Source organism: Hyperolius riggenbachi, chromosome 1 (genome assembly GCF_040937935.1).
Source record: "Hyperolius riggenbachi isolate aHypRig1 chromosome 1, aHypRig1.pri, whole genome shotgun sequence".
NCBI lineage: Eukaryota > Metazoa > Chordata > Amphibia > Anura > Hyperoliidae > Hyperolius > Hyperolius riggenbachi.
Window position 1 is genome coordinate 556,801,396 of NC_090646.1, and position 26,507 is coordinate 556,827,902.

Below are 26,507 nucleotides of genomic sequence, written 5' to 3' on the forward strand. Positions count from 1 at the left end.
GTCATGACGAAAAATCTCTTGCTTAGCAGATTTTGATAGCGATAGACTGGTCCAATGACACCATCTTTAATTCATTGTGATGGTGTCAGAGGAGAATGCTATCAATAAACAGAAAGTAAAGCTATAGAAAGAGACAACGAAAACTGTGCTCACTGCGTGTGCAATACTGGCTGCATAACCGTGTGGAAAGGTTTCACTTGGTTTGGTGGGCTGTTCAGTTACAAATCAAGCCAATGTAAGTGTTTGACCTGCTCTGAGCTGGGAACCAGGCTCAGGGTGTCCACCAGTTGCCTGCTGAGTTGTAAGTGGTTACCATCTTTCTGAGCAGTTGTCCACTCTTCGGCTAGTACGTCAACGCTCAGGGATATGCTGGTTTGTTTGTTAATGGGTATTGTAGCACTGTTTTATTTGTCTCTTTCTGCTACTTTAGTGGAATATTTACAGCTGCACCTGTGTGGACCAGTCACTGGATCGCACTACAAGAGGGAAATTCTACCCTCATTTTACATAGGAATTTAAATTAAAGTGATACCTTTTGTATTTACAGGACCTGATATGAAACAGTTCTTCCCTCCCTCATCTTGGCTGTATAGCAGGGGCGTAGCTAGAAATGACTGGGCCCCATAGCAAAAAAAAATTATGGGCCCTCCCCCCCCCCCCCCCCCACGACCTTCCAACCCCACGGACCTCGGACCTCCCACCCAAACATTTTGTGGGGAAATCTGATTTCCCCACAAAATGCAACCAGATTGTCAGCAGATTTCCCTACAATATGCAACCAGATTGTCTGCAGATTTCCCTACAATATGCAACCAGATTGTTGGCAGATTTCCCAACAAAATGCAACCAGATTGTCGGCAGATTTCCACACAATATGCTACCAGATTGTCGCCAGATTTCCCCACAATATGCAACCAGATTGTCGGCAGATTTCCCCACAAAATGCATCCAGATTGTTGGCAGATTTCCCCACAAATTGCAATCAGATTGTCGCCAAATTTCCCCACAAAATGCAATCAGATTGTCGCCAAATTTCCCCACAAAATGCAATCAGATTGTCGCCAGATTTCCCCACAAAATGCAGTATATGTAGTTAGGTCTATAGTGGGCTAACATTAATTACCTGGAGGGAGGGTGGTTGGGCAGGCTGGCACACTATTTGCGGTGCAGGCACTGCACTGGGTAGGCAGTTAGGTAGCTGGGTGGGAGGGTAGGCAAATAGGTAGACGGGTGGGCAGTTAGGTAGCTGGGTGGGAAGTTAGGTAGAAGGGTGCGCAGTTAGGTAGCCGGGTGGGAAGTTAGGTAGCCGGATGGCAGGGTGGGCAGTTAGGTAGCCGGGTGGGCAGTTAGGTAGCTGGGTGGCAGGGTAGGCAGATAGGTAGCTGGGTGGGCAGTTAGGTAGCTGGGTGGCAGGGTAGGCAGATAGGTAGCTGGGTGGGCAGTTAGGTAGCTGGGTGGCAGGGTAGGCAGATAGGTAGCAGGGTAGGCAGATAGGTAGCTGGGTGGTGGGGTAGGCAGTTAGGTAGCTGGGTGGGCAGTTAGGTAGCCGGGCAGGCAGTTAGGTAGCTGGGTGGCAGATAGGTAGCCAGGTGGGCAGCTAGGTAGCTGGGTGGGCAGTTAGGTAGCCGGGTGGGCATTTAGGTAGCCTCAGTTAGGTGGCAGGGTGGGCAGTTAGGTAGCCTCAGTTAGGTGGCAGGGTGGGCAGTTAGGTAGCTGGGTGGCAGGGTAGGCAGATAGGTAGCTGGGTGGGCAGTTAGGTAGCTGGGTGGCAGGGTAGGCAGATAGGTAGCAGGGTAGGCAGATAGGTAGCTGGGTGGCAGGGTAGGCAGTTAGGTAGCTGGGTGGGCAGTTAGGTAGCCGGGCGGGCAGTTAGGTAGCTGGGTGGCAGATAGGTAGCCAAGTGGGCAGCTAGGTAGCTGGGTGGGCAGTTAGGTAGCCGGGTGGGCAGTTAGGTAGCCGGGTGGGAGGGTGGGCAGTTAGGTAGCCTCAGTTAGGTGGCAGGGTGGGAAGTTAGGTAGCCTCAGTTAGGTGGCAGGGTGGGCAGTTAGGTAGCCGGGTGGGAGGGGAGGTAGCTGAGTAGTTAGTGGGGTAGGGGCCCGACCCTTATCCCCCCTGCCTCACCTGGGGTCCCCCCTCCTTCCATCAGCGGCTAGAGATGGCCCCATGGCAGCCCTACGTCACAGGGGGCCCGCAGCTACCTGTCCTGAGAGGACTTTTTTTTTTGTTTTATTTTTATTTTCGCCCGCCCGCCGGCCGCCCCCCCCCCCTCACCTCGGGTCCCCCCTTAGCGGCGAGAGAGCGGCATACACAGGAAGCTCCGGCCGGCGGGGTAAACAGCCGCTAGAGGTTCAGCTGCCTCCGGGCTACTGTGTCCCCACTGTATTGCTGCTCGCAATAGAAGCGGTGCGAGCAGCAATACAGTGGGGACACAGTAGCCCGGAGGCAGCTGAACCTCTAGTGGCTGTTTACCCCACCGGAGCTTCCTGTGTATGCCGCTCTTTCGCCGCTGAGGGGGGACCCAAGGTGAGGCGGGGGGGCTGCGCCGCCGAGGTGAGGGTGAGGGAGGGGGGGCCCGGCCGGCGAAAAATAAATAAATAAATGAATAAATTAAAAAAAGACCTCTCAGGACAGGTAGCTGCGGGCCCCCTGTGACGTAGGGCTGCCGTGGGGCCCCGTAGCAACGCTATGGCGGCTATCCCCATTGCTACGCCACTGCTCTCAGGACAGGTAGCTGCGGGCCCCCTGTGACGTAGGGCTGCCGTGGGGCCCCGTAGCAACGCTATGGCGGCTATCCCCATTGCTACACCACTGCTGTATAGCATGTATGGAGTAGTGTCTCAATCCAATAACCATAATTAAGTTTTGATGTGTTTTATGTGAGAGTCCTTAAAAACATTCCAACATGAAGGCACTCTTGTTACAAAGTGCCTACAGACCAGGACCTAGGTTCCTGTGGGTCCTGTGGTTTCTTCCTGATCTTCCTCTTCTTTTTGACCTACAGCCTCCAATGCTCAATGTTATATTCCTCCATTAGCAAGTCTGGGCTTCTTGTCTCTCTCTTTCTCAGACAAAGGACCATCTTCTGTGGCATTGAAAGATATATAGGGAAAATGTAATCTCTTCCTCCTCCTCCCTATCAGTAGACATTGTCAGCACCTGTTCCAACAGGAAGACAAATGGAAAAGTGTCACTGATGACTGCCTGATTCTCACTGATCATTTTAGTCACTTCATCAAAAAGCCCTACAATGGCACAAACATTTTGTATGTTTAGCTACACCACATGAAAGAAGTACACCAACTCCTCTGACAATTTCATCCACCCCAACCTCCACCATGTACCCAGTTACTGCTTTCTGTTGCTGACACAACAGCTACAATATAACAAGGATAAAGGACACCTGAAGTGACAGGGATATGCTTCCATTTCTTTTTAAACCATACCAGTTGCCTGGCATCCTGCTGATTTTTCATGCATCAGTAGTGTCTGGGTCACACACCTGAAAAAATATGCAGTAAATCCATTCACACTTGAGTCAAACATCTGATCTGTATGCTTGTTCATTGTCTATGGCTAAAAGCATTAGACACAGAGTAAAAGAAAATAAATAAGGAAACCTCCCTCCATATCCTTCTTCCTTCAACTGTCCTTTAAAGAGAACCTGAGGTGTGTTTAAAGAATGTTATCTGCATACAGAGGCTGGATCTGCCTATACAGCCCAGCCTCTGTTGCTATCCCAAACCCCACTAAGGTCCCCCTGCACTCTGCAATCCCTCATAAATCACAGCCATGCTGTGAGGCTGTTTACACATCTGTAGTGTCAGTCTCAGCTGCTCCCCCGCCTCCTGCATAGCACCGGTTCCTGCCCCCATCCCTTCCCTCCAATCAACAGGGAGGAACGGGATGCAGGCGGGGACTGGAGTTCTGCAGGAGGCGGGGAGAGCAGCAGACTGACACTATAGAGATAAACACAGCAAGCTCTGACAAGCTGTTTGTCAGCAGAGTGGCTGTGATTTATGAGGGATTGCAGAGTGCAGGGGGACCTTAGGGGGGGTTGGGATAGCAACAGAGGCTGGGCTGTATAGGCAGATCCAGGCTCTGTATGCAGATAATATTCTTCAAACCCACCTCGGGTTCTCTTTAAGTGTGTAGGACATTGCAAACCTGACAAGCTGTGACTGTTGAGAGGGAGCAGACACTTAATGTATCTTTTCCTATAGTAGCTGGATAACCGGATATATGGTTAGAAGACATTGCACTATGAGGTTCATGCCAAGTGCTAGGCAAGGTATGTGTGTACGTTTCCCAAGATGCAGGGCTGCCAGCATTTTGTGTCATTATCACACACAATCTTGCCTGGCTGGAGGTTTTCGGAGGTCAGAAACTATTCATCCTGGAGCTGCACAACCCTTAAAATTTCCTAAGAGTCTGGCTATAGCTGCGGAAGCACACACGTTTCATGACAGCATGAAACCATTTAACTTAAGTTGTGCATCATTGGCTCAGAGTTGGTAGTGAGGACAATGGAAGAGTATCCTCGGAACAGAAGGACGAGATTGAAGAGTAGGATGAGGAAGAGGTGATGGTTAAGGAAAATATCCTCTTCCTGGGTGTTACGGACCAGCTCAGCTCTTCCAGTAACGCCGCGGTGGATTGCTCAGGCCCTGGTGGGCCGATTTGCATAATTTTTTTTTCAAACACACAGCTAGCACTTTGCTAGCTGTGTGTTTGTTCCGATCACCGCTGCTCGCCGCCGATCCACCGCTACCCGCCGTGAAAGAGCCCCCCCCCCGCAGACCCCTTGTGCAGCCTGCCCAATCACTGCCAGGCTGCGCTATGGGGTGGATCGGGACTCCCACTGACGTCATGACGTCAATGACGTCAATGCCGTCATTCCGATCATCGCCATGGTGACGGGGGAAGCCCATACAGGAAATTTCGTTCAGAAAGGGATTTCCTGTTGGGTATTTGCACTGGCGGCGATCTGAGGGGTGGGTGGGAAAGCGAAGGGATGGTGGAAGCATGTAACTAGCGCTATGTTGCTAGCGCTAGGCTAGCTACATGTTAAAAAAAACTCTAAAAAACTTCCCGCGGCCGTGCGCCGCAATTAATCAGAACGCCAGGGAGGTGTCATCACACTAATATTTAAGTGTGTTAGACATTGGCACAATACTATGTTAAGTGTATACCTGCACAACAAGAATTCTATATACAGTTAAAATTCTGTATTACTTTAATAAATACAGTTTTAAATATAGTAAAAATGCAGTTTTCTTAATAGAACATTGAATAAACACGCAAATACTGTATTTGTCTGTACCACACCCAATATGTCACTCAGAATGCTATATTACTTTGACAAAATGTTCAGAAAATATTTGAAAACACTAGTTTTAATAGAACACGGAATGTTCCTAAACATATGAATTCTGTACTTGTCTGTAAAATACAGTATAAGTCTACTGCAATTCTATAATCTGTGACAAAAAAAACCCTGTATTGAACATACTAAAAAAAAGCTGAAATACTGTATTTTGCTTGAAAAATAAATGTTCACTAAACACACATAGTAGTAGTGAAAATGTAAATGTTCAATCCCCTTAGTTTTGTTTCCTACACTATCTGTTTTGACACAAAACAGCCATCTGCAGCAGCACTACACTACACTGAAAGAATTCATATTCAATTCCCACAAACACAGAGGATCAACACAACGGCCTACAGCAGCCAGGGCTGGGCCAAGGCAGAGGAGAGAGAGGCTCCAGCCTCAGGGCGCAGTGTAGGAATGGGTGCACAACTCACTCAGTTATCATTCCCCGATTGTGTTTGAAGCAGAGAGAAATAAGAAAAGGGGATACATTGCAGTGTTGGTGTTTCAGGCCAGATAACTAGACATTAGGGTGTTGGGGGGCCCTGGGGAGCCTCCTAGTCCAATAGCAATCAGTGTGTCCCGGCTGGGGTAGGAGGGATGGAGGGGCGCACTTTGGTGTCTCAGCCTTGGGAGCTGGAGGACCTTGTCCTGGCTCTGACAGCAGCACTACTAGGAGAGTAGTCTGAAGGTCTCTGGGTCATCTAAACCAGTTAAGTTTTCTTTGAGCTACCGTAGTTATTTAGTTAGGTTTATGTTGCTTGCTGTGTCATTTGGCATTTCATGTTTGAATTTGCCATTTTTTACATGTATATATGTGCAGCATCACCATATTATTCATTATATATTATCTGTATGCATTCACACTTATTTTATGTAAACACTATTAACCCGTTTGGGTGCCTTGTTTCGAGATATATATATATATCATTGGTAACCTGCAGTCTGCTAGAGAAAATAAGAAAATATCAGATTTTAGGTATTGTTTTGACTAATGAAGCTAATAGTTGGGTTGATTAGTATGGTTAATGGGCTTTTATATTGTTGAATAATGTCTTTGTAAGCTCAAAAAAAAATTACAGACATGTTTCTGCTGGATTTGGTTTTACTATAGCAAAAAATTAAGAAAATCACTGGCTTTCTCTTTCATGTCAGTGTTCATTGTAATGTGATGTTTCTTATTCACAGTAATGTAAAATGAATAATTAAAAGCTTCAATTCAAAACAATGATTTGAACGACTATATTTTAATATGCCACACAATCACATTGTCCTAAATAAATGGCTAATTATTCAAATACAATACATTTTAAAATGTACCTTTTTATTTTGTTTTAGCACTATTTCTTGTACTGAACGTTGTAATTTTCCATATTGATATATAAATGGTAAACTATGGGTTGCATTTTTGGGTAATGAACTTTCATATACTGTGACTTGGCTCCAAATATATCCATAGGGAAAATGTGCACAGGAAAAGTGATGGATGGCTGTCACGTAATAAACCTGCAAGTGGTTAGTGGCCACTTAGAATGCTAAGGAGACTTTCCTGGGCTTGTAATGCATAACTAAAATTTTTGTTTCTCCCTTAGGGAAAATAAATATCTGCCACAAGAGTAGTGCTTACTGTAATTGTCAAATGAAATATATTTTAATTGGAAATTGAAGAATTTTTTTTGAATAAATGAACATAGGAAATATAAATTATGAAATAATTTTGAAAATATATGTAGGCGTATTTTAACTGTATATGAAAAAATCATCTTATACATAAAAAGGAACAAGAGGAGAGTCTTAAAAGGTTAAATATAAAAACAATTCTAAAAGTTTACTGCACGCGGTCATATATAGTATAAGAAGTTATATTAAAAGCCCAGAAATCCCTAACGACCTAATGTCAGAAAAATTGCCAGCCAATATATATATTTTTTTTTTTGGGGGGGGGTATTGCAATATACTTGTGTATATATGTATATATATATATATATATATATATATATATATATATATGTATGTATATATATATATATATATATATATATATATATATATATATATATACAGACGGCACGGTGGCATAGTGATTAGCGCTCTCGCCTTGTAGCCAGGGCCAGATTTAGGGGCAGGCGACCTAGGCCAGTTCCTAGGGCGGAACAATGTTTGGGGCGGGTGGGGAGCTGAATGCGACATTTCCAATCCCCACAATGGGACAGAGGTCTGCTTTTCTCTCCGTCCGCAGCCGCCCGCTTTGCACGCTGCACCCTTGCGTGCGTGCGTGTGTGTGTCTGTGTGCAGGCAGCTACAGAGGAGTCCAGAGCAAAGTAACCGATCAGCTAATGGGAGCCCAGGAACAGTGTCTGCAGCGTGTAAGGAGCTCTCGCGCTATGCTGCTGGGACTTACACAGAGATCAGCAACTTGCCTCAGGGCACAGTCAGAGTCAGAGTGAGACCTCCATGCACAAATCTGGAGGACCACAGCAGGCAGCTATTTGTCCCATCCATCTCTCTCCTCCGAGTCCCGACAGCAAAGTGCGGGGGAGGGAGAGAGTGATCAGCTGAGCGGGACTGAGCTCACACGTGGAGAAGCAAGGCACTCTGTGCAGCCTTCCCCAGTGTACAGAGGAGAGGTCTCACATAGTGTTGGGCGAACAGTGTTCACCACTGTTCGGGTTCTGCAGAACATCCCCCTGTTCGGGTGATGTTCGAGTTCGGCCGAACACCTGATGGTGTTCGGCCAAACCGTTCGGGTTTGCCCGAACTACTAAATGCCCAGCCGAACAGGGCCGAACAGGGCCCTGTTTGGCCAAATACCGCCCCCCTATGGGGTCGCAGACATAAGGGGGGAGCATGCCCAGATCGCGGGGGGGGGGGTCGGAAATTCCCCCCACCCCCTCCGCTAGCGCTCCCCCCTCTACCCGCTTCCCCATAAAAAAGTTGGCGTAAAGTTAAATATTACCGGTGGTGGCTGCTGCAGTGGCTGGCTGGCAGTGGTGTGAATGAGGAGGAGGAGTCCGAGTATGACGCGTTGAGGCCAGGCAGCGGGCAGTTCAGCGGTAGTACCCTTGTGGTACTTCCGCCCTTTCTCTGACCTCACGTCCTCTACGTGATGATGCATACGAGGGTACGCGTCACGCGTACCATCGTATGCGTCATCACGTAGAGGACGTGAGGTCAGAGAAAGGGCGGAAGTACCTCAAGGGTACTACCGCTGAACCGCCCGCTGCCTGGCCTCAACGCGTCATACTCGGACTCCTCCTCCTAGTCCTCACTCACACCACTTCCAGCCAGCCACTGCAGCAGCCACCACCGGTAATATTTAACTTTACGCCAACTTTTTTATGGGGAAGCGGGCAGAGGGGGGAGCGCTAGCGGAGGGGGTGGGGGGAATTTCCGACCCCCCCCCGCGATCGGGGCATGCTCCCCCCTTATGCCTGCGACCCCATAGGGGGGCCGTATTGCGGCATGTTCGAGTCCCCATTGACTTGCATTGAGTTCGGGGTTCGGGCCGAACATGCCGAACATCTGGCCCATGTTCGGCTTGTTCGGCCCGAACCCAAACATCCAGGTGTTCGCCCATCACTAGTCTCACACCACGATGTAGGAAACTGGATGATCTGTTTCCTGACTGTGGATTACTTCTGCTGCAACGTCATTCTTGTGAGTTAGTGTGGTTACTGCATGTTTTTTACTACACCCCTCCCCCCCAGAAGCAGCATTAGGTGGTCCTTTTGTCCCCTCCACAGAGGCACTACTACTCCCAGCATGCTCCTTCCCCTCTATAGAGGCAATATAGCTCCCAGCAAGAAGGTCCCTCCCCCCTCCTCCATAGAGGCACTACTACTCCCAGGATGCCCCTCCTCCTCTTTAAAGGCAAAATAGCTCCCAGCAAGCCTAGCCCACAATTATAAAGGCACTTCAGTTTCAAGCATGCCACTCCACGAACCCCCCTGGTCTTCCCCAAAGTGATAAGTGACCCCCCAGAACTTCTGCAGAGTATTCCCAGCACTCCGCACTTACCTGTCTGGAATGCTCCACTGTGCATTATACTCACAGGCACCTCATCACTGTAACCAAGCGGCACATGAGTATGTACGTGCCGCCAGTCGATGAGGCGCCTATAAGGATGACGCACACAGATGGAGGGATTGCGCTCCACTGTAAATACTCTACAGGGATCTCAAGGGACCACTGTTCACAATGGGTAACCCAGCAGCCAGCTCTGGGGCCCTGGTGGTCAACCCAGTGCTATATGGTGATGGAGGGGCATGTTGGAAACTGCAGTGCCTCTGGAAGGGGAGGAGCATACTGGGAGCTGTACTGCCTCTGTGGAGGGATAGGAGCATGCTAGCAGCTGAGCTGTAGTGTCTCTATAGAGGGAGGCATGCAGGGAGTGGTTTTCAGTTTGCCGCTATGGAAACGCTGGCCCTGGCTATTCCCTTAAATCTTACCTCAGTTCTGGCTGCCCCCCTTTATCTTCTCTTTCCTCACCCCAACCTTGCTGATCCCTCCTCCCACTGACCACCTCTTCAGTTACTACTCCTACCCCCCCACCCACAGTTCCAATACTGTATCACTCTCTGGTTTAATAGGTTTATTCAGTGCGTAAGTGTGACTGTAATTGTACTTGCCATGGGCAAGTAAGGTCCTTACATGTCCAGTAAAATAAAGTGCTTGTTCATGGAGAAAAAAAAATCTAAGTGCCTTAGTTCTTTAGTTCTACTAGGCATGCACGGACCTAACTTGCGCTTGCCCTTTTGGGTCCCTCTCTGGTCAAAACTTATTTGACCAGAGAGGGACCCAGTGCTAGAATATGGATCTATGTTTTCTGTTGAGGTGGGGCGGAGTAATATTGTGTTTTGAGTTCATATATTGATATGTGTGTCTGTGTGTGTGTGTGTGGGGGGGGGGGGGGGTGGCGGTGGTGACAGCAGGCCTAGGGCGGTAAAAAGTACAAATCCGGCCCTGCTTGTAGCGCTGGGTCCCCGGTTCAAATCCCAGCCAGGGCACTACCTGCAGACCCGTGTCTGCGTGGATTTCCTCTGGGAACTCCGGTTTCCTCCCACATCCCAAAAACATACAGATAAGTTAATTGGCTCACCCCTAAAATTCATCCTAGACTACAATACATACACTACACGATGCATACATAGACATAGGACTCTGGTAGGGATTAGATTGTGAGCTCCTTTGAGGGACAGTTAGTGACAAGACTCTATACTATGTACAGCGCTGCGGAAGATGTCTGCGCTATATAAATACTAAATAATAATAATAATACAGAGAGAGAGAGAAGGAGAGAAACAAAAATCAAGTATTTGTTTTTATCTGGTAAACAAGTAATATCTGGTAAACAAGTAACAAGTGATAAGATTGACTAAGCTGGCAATCCAAAAGACAAACATCACTCTTACCTTCCCTCTCCATAAAAGATCATTCCCCAGTTTCCCTGGCTCTTATTTGGTACATCTGTTGGACAAAGGATGTTGCAGGGCATGCTGGGTTTTCTTCCTTTCTTCTTTACTTTCCCCTCAGACATAACTGAGGGGAAATTGGCTGAAGCCTCTTTCCCTCACTTTTTCCCCTCCTACTCCTCTGTTCCTCTCTGATTGGCCAATATTTTCATGCTGAGAATCTGCAGAGTCACACAATGGCTATGCACTTTATAATGCAGAGCTGGGTGGGATTGTCTGAATGAGGACTGGTAGGAGGGCATACACAGACAGAGTAAGGGAGGAAATGATGTCAGGATTGGCTTCAAGATAGAGTCAAAATGCAAAATCCTCAGAAGGATTTTCTATTTTTTTTACTATAGAAAAATCACTAAATTCAAAATGTGGACAGTGCAATATATATGCTATGTAAGTAGAGCAAGTATTTATGTACTTATATATGTGTTTTTTTTCTGAGATAGTATGGCTCACAGCTCCTCTTTAACACCTTACTCTGTGGTCTACCAAAAAGCAGACTGGAGGCTCTCCAGTCCTTACTAAACACTGCTGCCCATCTCATCCACCTCTCCTCCTGTTCCTCTGAGGCAGCCCCTGTCTGCCAATCTCTCTACTGGTTACCAATTACCCAAATGATCCAGTTTTAAATCCTCACACTGTCAAACAAAGCTCTACACAAGTTGTCACATCCATACATATCCTTATTAATCTCCAAATACCATCCTGGCCCAAACCTACCCATCTCCCAGGAAACCCTTTTATCCTCTAGCTTGGTCACCTCCTCTCACTTCAACAATAATGCCCTCCAGAACTCAACCCCAAAACAACGGATATATATACAAATGGTATTTATTTATTCCATACTGCGGAGGTACAGATAGCAATAGCATAAAGTTTCAGGCTTTCTTCCCTTGCAAGGGTTAATTATGTTCTAAGCATGAGCCTGCCGCTCAATTGTTGGGTGTGGCGTGTTTTATCAAGTCTATATGTTGTAAGATCAGGTAACAGAAGTGTAAGCACTTGAGAAAGGGCCTTTGCCCGAAACGTTGTGCTATTGCTATGTTGTACCTCCACAGTATGGAATAAATACCATCTGGATATATATCCGTTGTTTTGGGGTCGAGCTCTGGATGGCATTATTGTTGATGTGGACTGTTTATAGAGGAATGATGGACCTCTTTGCCTAATCAGGACTCCCCACATTATATTGCTGCATATCCCTGAGGTTCGTGGACTGCATTTGCACCTCCTCTCACTCCCACATCTAGGACTTCTTTTTTTGTATCACAGAATTCCAGGACTTCTTATGAGTGTTCACTCTCCTCTGGAACTCTCTCCCACAGCCTGTCTGTCTTTCTCCGAACCTGGAAACCGACAAAAATACTCTCAAACCACACCTTTTCAGATAAGCCTATAATTTGTTGTAGGTTACAATGGAGGCTCTAGATTGTAAGCTTGCAAGGGCAGGGACCTCATCCTACTGATTCTTATTTTGTAGTAATTTATTGTATCAATGTGTCTCAATTTTAGCGATATCTTAAACCACACATCAACTATGTATCTATTTGTTCATGCTACATGCTACAACTTGGTACAATTATCCAACAACATGGCCTGATGTACCACTGCTATGCCAATGACACACAACTATACCATTGTGCGCAACGTTACATAGTTACATAGTTATTTGGGTTGAAAAAAGACATATGTCCATCGAGTTCAAATAGAGAACAAAGTACAACACCAACACCAGCCTACTCCCTCACATATCCCTGTTGATCCAGAGGAAGGTGAAAAACCCTTACAAGGCATGGTCCAATTAGCCCCAAAAGGGAAAAAAATTCCTTCCCGACTCCAGATGGCAATCAGATAAAATCCCTGGATCAACATCATTAGGCATTACCTAGTAATTGTAGCCGTGGATGTCTTTCAACGCAAGGAAAGCATCTAAGCCCCCTTTAAATCCAGGTATAGAGTTTGCCATAACTACTTCCTGTGGCAATGCATTCCACATCTTAATCACTCTACTGTAAAGAACCCTTTCCTAAATAAATGACTAAAACCTTTTTCCTCCATGCGCAGATCATGTCCTCTAGTCCTTTGAGAAGGCCTAGGGACAAAAAGCTCATCCGCCAAGCTTTTATATTGCCCTCTGATGTATTTATACATGTTAATTAAATCCCCTCTAAGGCGTCTTTTCTCTAGACTAAATAGACTTGGTAAGTGAGACCTTCCATCCCACGTATCAATTTTGTTGCTCGTCTCTGCACCTTGGTGTGCTAATCGATGGGTAGTTGAGCTTCAGAAACCAAATCTCGGCTGTAGTCAAATTTTCCTACTTTTTTCTGAAGAACATTGCAAAAATTAAACATTTGATTCCCCCAGATGATCTTCCAACCCCAGTTCATGCCTTCATCACATCACGGCGGGATTACTGCAATGCCCTTTATGTAGGCATCCCAAACAAGGACCTGTACTGCCTGCCATTAGTGCAGAATGCTGCTGCCAGATTGCTAACTAACCAGCCTCTCCACTGTCACATTACATTGATTCTTCGTTCACTGCACTGGGTACTTGTAAAATGGAAAATACTCTTCAAGATTGGACTGTTGACATTCAATTCCCTGCACAATTTGGGCCCTGAAAACATGAAGGACTTGCTTGCACTGCACCACACCTCTCACAACCTCAGATCAGCAGGTTCCATAAACTTGGTCAGTCCCAGAGTGCATCTTAAAACCTTTGGAGCCAGAGGTTTCTGTGATGCTGCCCCTACCCTTTTAAACTCCCTACCGCACCCATTAAAGACAGCCTCGTCCCTGGAGGTATTCAAATCCAGACTGGAAAGCCACCTGTTTAGCCTGGCATTTCTGGACTTATGCAGTTCTTCCTCTGTACCGAAATTTACCAATCAACCAATTATTGGTCTGAGCCATACTTATGCACTTTGAATCCTACGGGAAAAAAAATCGCTTTACAAATGTTATTTGTTGTTGTTTTTGTATTGCTGGATGTCATGATCGTACAGTGTCTTGAACATCTCCTGTATAGATATATAAACATTGTTCCCCAATATTTGTTTTGCACTATGTACAGTGTTACGGGAGATGTTGGTGCTATAGAAATAAAAATCATAATAATAGAAAATAAAGGTGCATGGCCCTTGGTGGTATTCCCTTACATTATGTACTTGCCATGACTCAAGTGGCTATTTTGTTATCATGGTTATGAATGATATAGGAACCACTGACAATGGTTGGCTCACAGTTGATTATTGGACAGATTCAGGTAAATCTGCAGATTCTAGAGCTCCAAAATGTCCCCTGCACAAATAGACCTGGGGCAGAGAAGCACTTCCCGGTTGGTACCAAAGGGCCTCAGCTATGGTAATCAGAGGCTAGCGCTAGCAGCCTTTAGTATATAACTGTGCAATTCAGTCAATTTAGACTTTGGATGATGATGTATCGGCCTATAAAGTACATTGGTACTTTTAAGTACAAAGATATCAAACAGAATTAGACCGGACTGCTGCTTCATCATGCTTCTATCTACTTCTCTGTGTAAGAATCTGTGCAATTCTTGCAACATAAAACCATCATTCACTTTAAGAACCACTGTTTGAGCAGAAGACTATATTCACAGTTCTCTCTTAAGACAGATTCTAAAGAACATAATTCCAATAAAGCACTGGTACATCATGATTTGTAGAAGGTCAGTTACTTGTACTTACTCTAAATGTACAGATGGCCAGGCACTACCAGGCCCTAGCAGAATAAACAGTGTAGTGTTTTCTGGAAACAAAACACTGTTTCCAGGAAAGAACGGAAGAACTCCAATTATAGCTTGGAGTTTCTGTTTCTGTGTAATGTGTGTGCTGTTGATTTCTCAATCATGGAAGCCAACAGAAAGCTCCTAATGTGATGATGGACATCCATAACACATCCATGGCCCACCTACAGTGGGATGTGACTAGTTAACCCTTAACTTTCACATTCCTACTGCTACTTTCTCTCTTTGCTTTATGTTACTTTGTGTAGCCTAGTTTAGCCTAATTCTGATGGAATGTAGTTCAGTTTGGCAGTGCTGACTTCTGATTACAACACTGCCTAAACCAAGATCTGCAACGATATTCATATTCTTGCTTTGCTGCTGCAAGGAAGAGTGCTGATGGCGTGAACACTTTGAATTTGTGATTGAAGTCAATACATTCCCTTAAACTGTTAGAGCATCCATGGTCTACACATCAATCTGCTACAGCTGTGTGAATGTCAATTCTGATCAAAAATGTAATGGGGTCATGTGAGCACTGAAGTCAGTAACCAAGGGCAACTACACCAAATATTACACTCTGGACTTACATCATCCTTTTGTCTTACAGGTGTGATCTTCTCACTTCCACAATCGCTTTACAATTTTATTGGCATTCAGTCTTGCCGTGAATGGTATGGTCTGCTCACTTCCGTGATCTGCTTCACAATTTAATCCGCATTAAATCTTTTTGTGAATTGTATGATGTGCTGCTATACTTTGCATTTCCACTTCATCTAGGTTTGCTGTCTCTGTATAATCTTTGTCAATCCCTGATCTCTTGTCAACTGGTTCATATTTTGGCACTATGCTAATTTGGCTCCACTGCCTATTGGCCACCCAGCTGCATCCTCTGTTGGTTTACCAGAGATCAGTCAGTCTCCTTTAACCACTTCCCGACCGCCGTATTGACAAATGGCGGCCGGGAAGTGGACCCCGCAAGGACCGCCGTATAGACAAATGGCAGCGGTCCTTGTAGGGGCATGGGCGGAGCGATCGCGTCATCCGTGACGCGATCCTCCGCCGGGGTTCGGAAGCCTGGCATTTTGCCTCTGCTCGCCGGCCACTTAGCAGCACCGGCGAGCGGAGGAATCCGTAATTCTGGCCAATCAGGATGTATAAGGCACTTTGTTAGGTAAACAAAGTGCCGTATACGTGCTTCCTCCTCGCCTCGTGGTCTCATTGTTGCAGAGACCACCAGCGAGGAGGAACCACTTGTGAGTATCTACAGCACACAGCTTTTTTTGCCCTCAGCCTCCCTGATCACCCACCCCAGGCCTCATACCCCCCCTGATCACCCCAGCAGACCCCTGCCCAGCACCCTTGCACCCCTATAAAACCCCCACCCCCCCACCTGCCACTAACTAGCGACGCTGTCCCTTAGTTTAGGTTCCTAACTGCCTCCTAGTCACCCCTGATCCCCCCCCTACCTTTAGATCACCCCCAGACCCAATCCCAGACTACCACCCTGTATACTGTATACATCTGTATACAGCTACCTTACCCCCTGATCCCCCTCTGATCCCTCTCTGATCACCTGTCTATCACCTGTCCATCACCCCTCAGCACCCCCACCCATCAGAGCAGACCCTAACTGCCCCACGGGGGTAACCGATCACCTGCCCAGGCGCTCGATTGCCCTCATACCCCCCTCCTGATTACATCCCCTGCTCTTTGTTTACATCTGTCCTCCCCAGCAATCACTAACTGATCTGCGATCAATAACCCCCTATGTCTGCCTCTCATCAGATCAGGACTCAGTCTGCCCCGTGCGGGCTCCTGATCAACCCCCCACCCCCTCAAATCACCCTCAGACCCCCCCCCTAATCACCGTCCAAGTGCATTGTATTTGACTGTGCTGTGATTGTATCGATTGTGCTGCGCTTGTATTCGATTGTGCTGCGATTGTATTTGATTGTCCCGTGATCTGCTTCGATTGTCCCGTGATTGTTTGATTGCCTCTGAGACCCCACTTCCCACCAACCCCCACCCCACCACCACCCCCCATCACCTTCCGAGTGCATCAGATTTGATTGTGCTGCGCTTGTATTCGATTGTGCTGCGATTGTTTTTGATTGTCCCGTGATCGGCTTCGATTGTCCCGTGATTGTTTGATTGCCTCTGAGACCCCACTTCCCGCCACACCCAACCCCATCCTCCCCCCCACCACACCCAACCCCACCCTCCCCCCACCACACCCAACCCCACCCTCCCCCCACCCCACCCAACCCCACCCTCCCCCCACCACACCCAACCCAACCCTCCCCCCCACCACCTCCAACCACCACCTTCCGAGTGCATCAGATTTGCTTGTGCTGTGATTGGAGTCGATTGTGCTGTAATTGTATTTGATTGTCCCGTGATTGTTTGATTGCCTCTGAGACCCCACTTCCCACCAACCCCAATACCTCTCAAATACTCCCTTTTTGCTAGGTAGGTGCTCTTTTTTTCTGGGTAGGCTCGGAGGAAAACCCCATAAATTTAGCAATCCACAATGGCAAGAAGGGGGCTTTCCGATGACGAGGTATACAGGTACATGGACCAGTCGGATGAGTTCTTTTGGGAAGAATCATCCGTCGAATCTTCCGGGTCCGAATTTGAACCTGTAGAAAGCAGTGGTTCCCTGACCGAAAGTGATGACGAGGCTTTGGTCCCGGCTAGAGCCAGGCGTACCAGACCCCATGCCGTTAGACCGCAGGTGGCGCAGGATCCGCCTCAAGGGCAGCAGGGTGGTGCTAGCGCTGATGATAGTTTTCTTGGTGAGGCAGGCACCAGCAGCGCAGCATCTCCTGGACTTGGTACCAGTACTTCTGTAGACCCTGGCGAAGTGGTGAGCGTCAGCATGGAAGTTGAAACTGGTACGGTGGCAAGTGCAGTAGTATCCCCGTCGCAGCCACCAAGAAGAAAACGGGCCCGTAGTACCCATAGACTCCCAGAGGTGCTGGCACAACCAGATTGGCAATCCCCTGATTCCGCCGCACCCGTAGTGCCCCCTTTCACCGCCCAGTCTGGAGTCCAGGTGGCGACAGCTCATCTAGGAACGGCCCTAGACTTTTTGCAGCTGTTCATCACCCAGGTTCTCTTGGACTTAATTGTGGTTGAGAGAGACCAACCGTAAAGCCACACAATTCATCACCGAGCACCCGGAGAGCATGTATGCCCAGTCTTTCGGGTGGAAACCAGTCCAAGTTTCCGACATTAAAATCTTTTTGGCCCTTATCCTTCACTTGGGACTAATGAAACAGAATGTATTGCGGTCGTATTGGTCTACGAACCCAGTACATCATGTTCCCTTGTACCCTGCTGCCATGTCCAGGACACGATTTGAGTCCATCCTGCGCTTCCTGCACTTCAACGACGACGAAACCTGTCATGAAAGGGGAGACCCTGCTTATGACCGGCTCCACAAAATTCGGCCCCTCATAGACCACCTGTCATCAACATTTGCAGATGCTTATATCCCTGAACAGAACATCTGCGTAGACGAGTCCCTCTGACGCTTTACCGGGCGCCTGGCATCAAACAGTACATCCCAAGCAAGCGCGCCCGGTATGGGGTGAAACTGTATAAGGTCTGTGAAAGGGCCACAGGCTATACATGTCATTTTAGGGTCTATGAGGGAAAAGACTCAAAATTGGAGCCGGTCGGATGCCCTGACTACCTGGGGAGCAGTGAAAAGGTTGTGAGGGACTTGGTGTCACCCTTGTTCCAGAAGGGGTACCATCTTTTTGTGGACAATTATTACACAAGTGTGGCCCTCTTTCAGCACTTAAAGTTAGAAGGAATCCGATGCTGTGGCACTGCGCGGCCTAGTCACCAGGGCTTCCCCCAACGGCTCATTACCACCAGACTTGAATGGGGGCAGAGGGCGGCCTTGCGTATTGAAGACCTGCTCGCGGTGAAATGGAGGGACAAGAGGGACGTTTACTTTCTGTCCACCATTCACACAGACACGACAGTCCAAATTCAACGGGCAACTAAGGTCATTGAAAAGCCCCTTGTCGTCCACGAATATAATGTCAACATGGGAGGGGTGGACTTCAATGACCAGAGGTTAGCGTCCTATTTAATTACCCGGAAAACAAGACGCTGGTATAAGAAAGTGTCTTTTTATCTGATTCAATTTGCAGTTTACAACAGCTTTGTTCTCTACAGTAAGGCTGGGAGAACTGGATCTTTCCTCCAATTTCAGGAACAGATCATTCTGGACATCCTGTATCCGGGAGGTGCCAGGGCCCCCCCCCCCCCCCCCCCATTCCCCAGATGCAACTAGCCGACTGCATGGTAGGCATTACGCCTATCAGATTCCGTGTGCCCCAGGTCAACGCATCCGAAGAAAACATTGTCGTGTCTGCAGCAGGACTGGAAGAAGGAATGACACCAGTTTTTATTGTCCCCGCTGTCCTGACCAGCCTGGCCTATGCGTAGGGGAGTGCTTTGAGAGGTACCACGAGCAGGTACACTATTAGAACCTAGGGAACTCCAGACATAGGAGTAGGCACACACTCAGTGGTCTTTCGCACATTGTCCCAGGTGGAGGAGAGGTGAGCTTGAAAACCAAAAAAACGGGTAAGCATAAAAGTCGGAAGAAGGATCGGTTTCCATGCTTGATATTGCTGATTTGTCCTGGGTTGGCGATATAAGACGGCATGTTTGAATTTCCCTTGAGTGTGGACACCCCGGTTTATATGTGATTTGGGCCTATGATGATGCTTTAATGCCACACAGAGTCATCTCTATTGGCAGGCATATTGCTGTATCCTACAGGCATAATGCTGTATACTAAAGTTCTGAGGCCCAGTCACATAAGTTGGTGGCTCACCCTGAGTGCAGGGTGGCACGGGGTGTCTCTCTCCTGAGGTTATCACTGCCATTGATGTGGAGAAAGATCTGCCGTTGATGTGGAGCAAGGTATGTTTGCCGTTCATTTTTCCTTTCAGCCCAGAGTGCATTACTTGTATACCCAATATAAGGAGTATAGCAGAATCTCCTAATACTCAGGGCCGGATTTGTGGGCAGGCCGAAGAGGCCGGGGACTAGGGCGGGGCTTGAGCTGGGGCGGTGTTGTAGCTGACAGGAGATCAGCTGTTCTATGATTAACTACAGTGTCTGTGCACGGACCTACTTCTGCTGCTTCTCGAGAGTCTCTCTCATGGCATGCACGCTGTTTGCTCTGACCCATCCTGCCCCTCCCCTCCCCTCTGACACTGGGTGGAGACTGGAGAGGCAGAGAGCAGCAGAGCGGGAGACTTGAAGATAAGGAAGAATTAGACGTCACTACTCTGACAGGTAACTGTGGTGGAATAACTGATCTGCTACCAGGTTCTGTGGGCACTGCTGGCTTTATTGCTGTTCTAATTGCTGGAGGGCTGCCATTCTACACAGACAGCGTCTGCCAGTCTTCTCCCCCACCAGCAAGATTCTGTCAATGTCCTGCTCCATCCCTCCTTCCCTTCTTCATTGTAGCATCTCATCTAGAGCAGGGACTGTACTTCAAAGTATCTGTCCTCCTCTGCATTCCGTTCTGTGTGTATCTGAGAACACACATATGAAAGCTGTGGGGGGAGGGAAGGGAAGTGAGAGATGGAGCATCTGCCTGACATGTAGAGTTTAGTTGTTCACTAAAGGATTCGAGTGTTCCAGCCCAGGCTATGTTCACAGTAGCAGTTGGGTTGTGTTCCCTCTAGCAGCAGAGTGCAATGCAATAGATAGGTAAAACGACTTCACACTTTACCATCATGTTGCATCGCATTACATACCGTAAAGCACAGCATCAATGTAACTGTTAAAGGCATACAGTCTGTTACCATGCCCAGTGGCGTAGCTAAGGAGCTGTGGGCCCCGATGCAAGATTTACAATGGGGCCCCCCAAGCACTCTATATATAACAATTGATACGGCACACCAAAACCTGCCAATAGCAACTACAGTGTCAGAGGTGCTAGAAGGGAATGGGGAGCAGTTTGTTAATGATTACCACTATTCAAAGTATCTATAGAAGTGATTATTATGAGCACAGGACCAATAGAGAACTAATACTGCAGTTAAGGGAGGGCCCTTTGGGGCCCCTCTGGCCCAAGGGCCCCGATGCGGTCGCAACCTCTGCAACCCCTATTGCTACGCCCCTGACCATGCCGCACACCCACCGCACAGGTACTGCATTGCAGTGTGGTGAGCTGAATTTCAGAACAGCTGTTCTGCTGTATCGCTACACACCACTGTGAAAGTGCCTTAAAGCGACTCAGAGATGAGTCATGTAGCCGTTTTTTTACTTACCCGGGGCTTCCTCCAACCCCATAAGCATGGATGCATCCCTCGCCATCCTCCCACAGGAAGATTGCGGCTTAACAGAGGGAGGACTTCGAGGGACATCCATGCTTATGGGGCTGGAGGAAGTCCCAACTAAAAAAAATGGCCACTTGACTCATTTCTAGTCTCTTTAAGCTGAATACTGACCTGAAGATGGATCGGGTAACCTCACAGCGACTAGCGAGTTCCCCCGATCTATCTTCCTACCCAGATGCGTGAGCAGGAGGTTAAACAATTGCCGTACTTTGTGTGGGAGTCATCGGGGACCTTAAACATCCGATCCATCGTGACAGTCATTATTGTTGCACATTGTCAAATGTCGTTTAAGTAATTGTGCTTTGGTACCCATGTCGTGAGATCACCAAAACAATCGCTCCTCGCATGAAAAATATATAGTCGTCAGAAAAATCTCACAGTGGGAGCGCGCTTTTACTGTATACTCCAGCCTTGTGACTCAGAGTGTACGAAAACTCTCTTTTGTTATAAAAGTATTATAAAAGTGTGTTAACAATTCTGTGTATTCTCTGTTGTAAAAGTAATGTTTATTGTCGTATTTTTAACTTTCAACACAACTACGGTAGATTATTTTGGGATTGTTAACTGCTTAAAGAGAGTCTGAAGCGAGATTAAAAATCATCGCTTTTTAGCTTATATTCTACATGGGCATGTTTGCCCCTGCTAAAACGCCGCTATCCCGCTGCAAAACGAGGGGTCTTCACCCCCAAAATCCCCCCTGCTACCTCCGGGGAGCGCTTCCTGTAGAAACAGAGCTAAGCTCTGCAGCTCTGCCTCTCAGCGCGTCTATCAGCCGTGTATCTCCGCCTCTCCTCCGCCCCTCTCAGTCTTCCTTCACTCCTCCAGGAGCAGCAAAATGCACGACCAAGAAAGGTTGTGGATTTTGCAGGGGGGATTTGGGGGGTAAAGACCCTTCGTTTTGCCACGGGATAGCGGTGTTTTAGCAGGGGCAAACATGCCCCTGTTGAATATAAGCTAAAAAGCGATTTTTAATCTCCCTTCAGAGTCTCTTTAATGCTGAATATATTATTGCACATGTTGTTATATGATCGGTAAAGCCCTGCAACTGTGAACTCTATAGAGGTGATTTCACTAGCAGCGTTGTGATCACTCTGCATGCAGCATTTTCAGAGCAATCGCATTCAATGGCTGCAGGGCCGAATCGTGATTGCTCCAGGAATCATGGTTCGGCCTCTTGCACACTACATGCGATTCAGATTTTTTTTTTTTTTTTTAATACGATCCAATTTTTGATTCAGATTAAATACGTAGCAGAATGCAGTACTTTTTTGTTTTATCAGAATCAAAAATCCGATCGAATAAAAAATCAAAATCGCATTTAGTGTGCAAGCTCTATTTAGACTTGGAAGGGGCGGTTGGAGAAAGTGGGGCCTAGGGCACTGAAAAGTACAAATCCGGCCCTGCTAATACTGGCCATACATGTAATGATTGCAGAGACCCTAAATGCCAGGACAGACTCCACAAATGACCCCATTTTGGAAAGTGGACACCCTAAAGTATTATGTGAGGTGCACGGTGAGTTCATAAAAGATTTTAGTTTTTGTCACAAGTTAGCAGAATTATTTTTTTTTTTTAACCAAGTGTCATTTTCCGTTAACTTGTGACAAAAAATAAAATTTTCAATGACCTCACCATTCCCCTCATGGAATACCTTGTTGTGTATTCTTTCCAAAATGGGGTCATTTGTGGGGTTTGTTAACTGTCCTGGCAAGTGGGCGGGGTGCTAAATTTTGAGCACGCCTGTAAAGCCTAAAGGTACTCATTGGACTCTGGGCCCCTTAGCGCAGTTAGGGTGCAAAAAAGTGCCACACATGTGGTATCGCCGTACTCGGGAGAAGTAGTACAATGTGTTTTGGAGTGTATTTTTACACATACCCATGCTGGGTGGGAGAAATACCTCTGTAAATGACAATCTTTTGATTTTTTTACACACAATTGTACATTTACAGAGTTATTTCTCCCACCCAGCATGGGTATGTGTAAAAATACACCCTAAAACACATTGTACTACTTCTCCCAAATATGGCGATACCACATGTGTGGCACTTTTTTGCACCCTAACTGCACTAAAGGGCCCAAAGTCCAATGAGTACCTTTAGGATTTCACAGGTCATTTTGAGAAATTTTGTTTCAAGACTACTCCTCACGGTTTAGGGCCCCTAAAATGCCAGGACAGTATAGGAACCCCACAAATGACTCAATTTTAGAAAGAAGACACCCCAAGGTATTCCGTTAGTAGTACGGCGAGTTCATAGAAGATTTTATTTTTTGTCACAAGTTAGCGGAAATATATTTTTATTGTTTTTTTTCACAAAGTGTCATTTTCCGCTAACTTGTGACAAAAAATAAAATCTTCTATGAACTCACCATACTCCTAACGGAATACCTTGGGGTGTCTTCTTTCTAAAATGGGGTCGTTTGTGGGGTTCCTATACTGCCCTGGCATTTTAAGGGCCCTAAACCGTGAGGAGTAGTCTTGAAACAAAATTTCTCAAAATGACCTGTGAAATCCTAAAGGTACTCATTGGACTTTGGGCCCCTTAGCGCAGTTAGGGTGCAAAAAAGTGCCACACATGTGGTATTGCCGTACTCGGGAGAAGTAGTATAATGTGTTTTGGGGTGTATTTTTACACATACCCATGCTGCGTGGGAGAAATACCTCTGTAAATGACAATCTTTTGATTTTTTTTACACACAATTGTCCATTTACAGAGTTATTTCTCCCACCCAGCATGGGTATGTGTAAAAATACACCCCAAAACACATTGTACTACTTCTCCCGAGTACGGCGATACCACATGTGTGGCACTTTTTTGCACCCTAACTGCACTAAAGGGCCCAAAGTCCAAAGAGTACCTTTAGGATTTCACAGGTCATTTTGAGAAGTTTTGTTTCAAGACTACTCCTCACGGTTTAGGGCCCCTAAAATGCCAGGACAGTATAGGAACCCCACAAATGACTCCATTTTAGAAAGAAGACACCCCAAGGTATTCCGTTAGTAGTATGGCGAGTTCATAGAAGATTTTATTTTTTGTCACAAGTTAGCGGAAATTGATTTTAATTGTGTTTTTTCACAAAGTGTCATTTTCCGCTAACTTGTGACAAAAAATAAAATCTTCTATGAACTCACCATACTCCTAACGGAATACCTTGGGGTGTCTTCTTTCTAAAATGGGGTCATTTGTGGGGTTCCTATACTGCCCTGGCATTTTAGGGGCCCTAAACCGTGAGGAGTAGTCTTGAAACGAAATTTCTCAAAATGACCTGTGAAATCCTAAAGGTACTCATTGGACTTTGGGCCCCTTAGCGCAGTTAGGGTGCAAAAAAGTGCCACACATGTGGTATCGCCGTACTCAGGAGAAGTAGTATAATGTGTTTTGGGGTGTATTTTTACACATACCCATGCTGGGTGGGAGAAAGATCTCTGTAAATGGACAATTGTGTGTAAAAAAAATTAACAAATTGTCATTTACAGTGATATTTCTCCCACCCAGCATGGGTATGTGTAAAAATACACCCCAAAACACAACATACTACTTCTCCTGAGTACGGCAATACCACATGTGTGGCACTTTTTTGCAGCCTAACTGCGCTAAGGGGTCCAAAGTCCAATGAGCACCTTTAGGCTTTACAGGGGTGCTTACAATTTAGCACCCCCCAAAATGTCAGGACAGTAAACACACCCCACAAATGACCCCATTTTGGAAAGTAGAAACTTCAAGGTATTCAGAGAGGGGCATGGTGGGTCCGTGGCAGATTTCATTTTTTTTTTGTCGCAAGTTAGAAGAAATGGAAACTTTTTTTTTTTTGGCACAAAGTGTCATTTTCCGCTTACTTGTGACAAAAAATAATATCTTCTGTGAAGTCACTATGCCTCTCAGTGAATACTTTGGGATGTCTTCTTTCCAAAATGGGGTCATTTGGGGGGTATTTATACTATCCTGGAATTCTAGCCCCTCATGAAACATGACAGGGGGTCAGAAAAGTCATAGATGCTTGAAAATGGGAAAATTCACTTTTTGCACCATAGTTTGTAAACGCTATAACTTTTACCCAAACCAATAAATATACACTGAATGGGTTTTTTTTTTAATCAAAAACATGTTTGTCCACATTTTTCGCGCTGCATGTATACAGAAATTTTACTTTATTTGAAAAATGTCAGCACAGAAAGTTAAAAAAAATCATTTTTTTGCCAAAATTCATGTCTTTTTTGATGAATATAATAAAAAGTAAAAATCGCAGGAGCAATCAAATAGCACCAAAAGAAAGCTTTATTAGTGACAAGAAAAGGAGCCAATATTCATTTAGGTGGTAGGTTGTATGAGCGAGCAATAAACCGTGAAATCTGAAGTGGTCTGAATGGAAAAAAAGTGGCCGGTCCTTAAGGGGTGTAAAGCCCACGGTCCTCAAGTGTTTAAGAATCTGCTGAAGGCCAAGTCTTCAGTTCACATCAGAAGTTATCCACACTTAGCCATGCCAATTAGAGGCTAGCAGCCTTTAGTATATAACTGAGCTATTAGGTCGTTTTAAATTCAGAAAATACATTGGTCCTTTTAAGTACAAAGATATTGACTAGAATTAGACCAAAATTGAACCAGAAGGGACTGAAATGAGACTCTGCTAATCAGACACAAGGTTAGTTCCACAATGTTGTATCTGGTTTATACTATTAGCTTACCTTCCCCAGCTATTCTCAAATCTCTACATGCACTACATCCTCCTTCTGTCAGCAACATGCTGTATATTTCACCCTCTCTTTTATCCTTCCCACAGCTTGCTTCTAATGAGAGTTTCCTATTCATACAACGCCATTTTATGTCTCACGCTATTTCTAAACATAAATCTGAATCTCACCCTCTCATTTAGTTTCTTTGCTTCCTCCTTGCAGCAGAGAACATTTTACCAAACCATGGGTACTCTCTGCAACTTCATTCCTCCTCACTCTTCCCTACTAATCACGCTGCTACCAGCAAATCACATGCACATCCCAACTGTCAAAACCTCATTAATATTCCACCTATCCCCCTCCTCCATACTGATCTCTGCTGTTCTCTGGAATGCTTGCTCAGTTTGCAACAAACTCCCCTTTATCCATGATCTTTTTACTTCTAATGCCTTTAACTTCTTTGGGGTCACTTAAACCTGTCTGACTCCTTCTGACAGTCTCACCTGCCTCCCTCTCTTATGGGGATTCCACATTAGTTACACTCCTAAAAGCAAGGATAAACATGGTGGTGGTGTGGGCATTCTCCTCTCTGATAGATACTCCTGTAGCCACCCTGGCGTTCTATTTCCCCAGGATTTCCGTGCAAAAAGTGGTTCAATTAATTTCCAATAATTTTCAACCAATTTTTTTTTTGCAATCATTTTTTTTTATATTGAATTCAATACAGGTTATTGTATTGAATTCAATTAAAAACAAGTGTTTGCTGTGAGATTTTGATGATGCTGTGTGACACTGGTGCCATTAACGCCGATCGATGGGGGACATGTGATCGCCAAGGGAGAAGCAAAATCCGCCAAGGGACATGAAAGAAG

General features: G+C 46.2%; 1 long non-coding RNA gene across 1 annotated transcript in view; it reads right to left on the bottom strand.

Moving 5' to 3' along the window:
• Positions 1–2,855: 2,855 nt before the first annotated feature.
• LOC137557373 (uncharacterized) overlaps positions 2,856–26,507 on the bottom strand; it is a 74,893-nt gene continuing 51,241 nt past the window's right edge. The window contains exon 2 of the long non-coding RNA XR_011029560.1: positions 2,856–3,156. This is a non-coding gene — a long non-coding RNA (uncharacterized lncRNA). The remainder of the gene's footprint in view (positions 3,157–26,507) is intronic.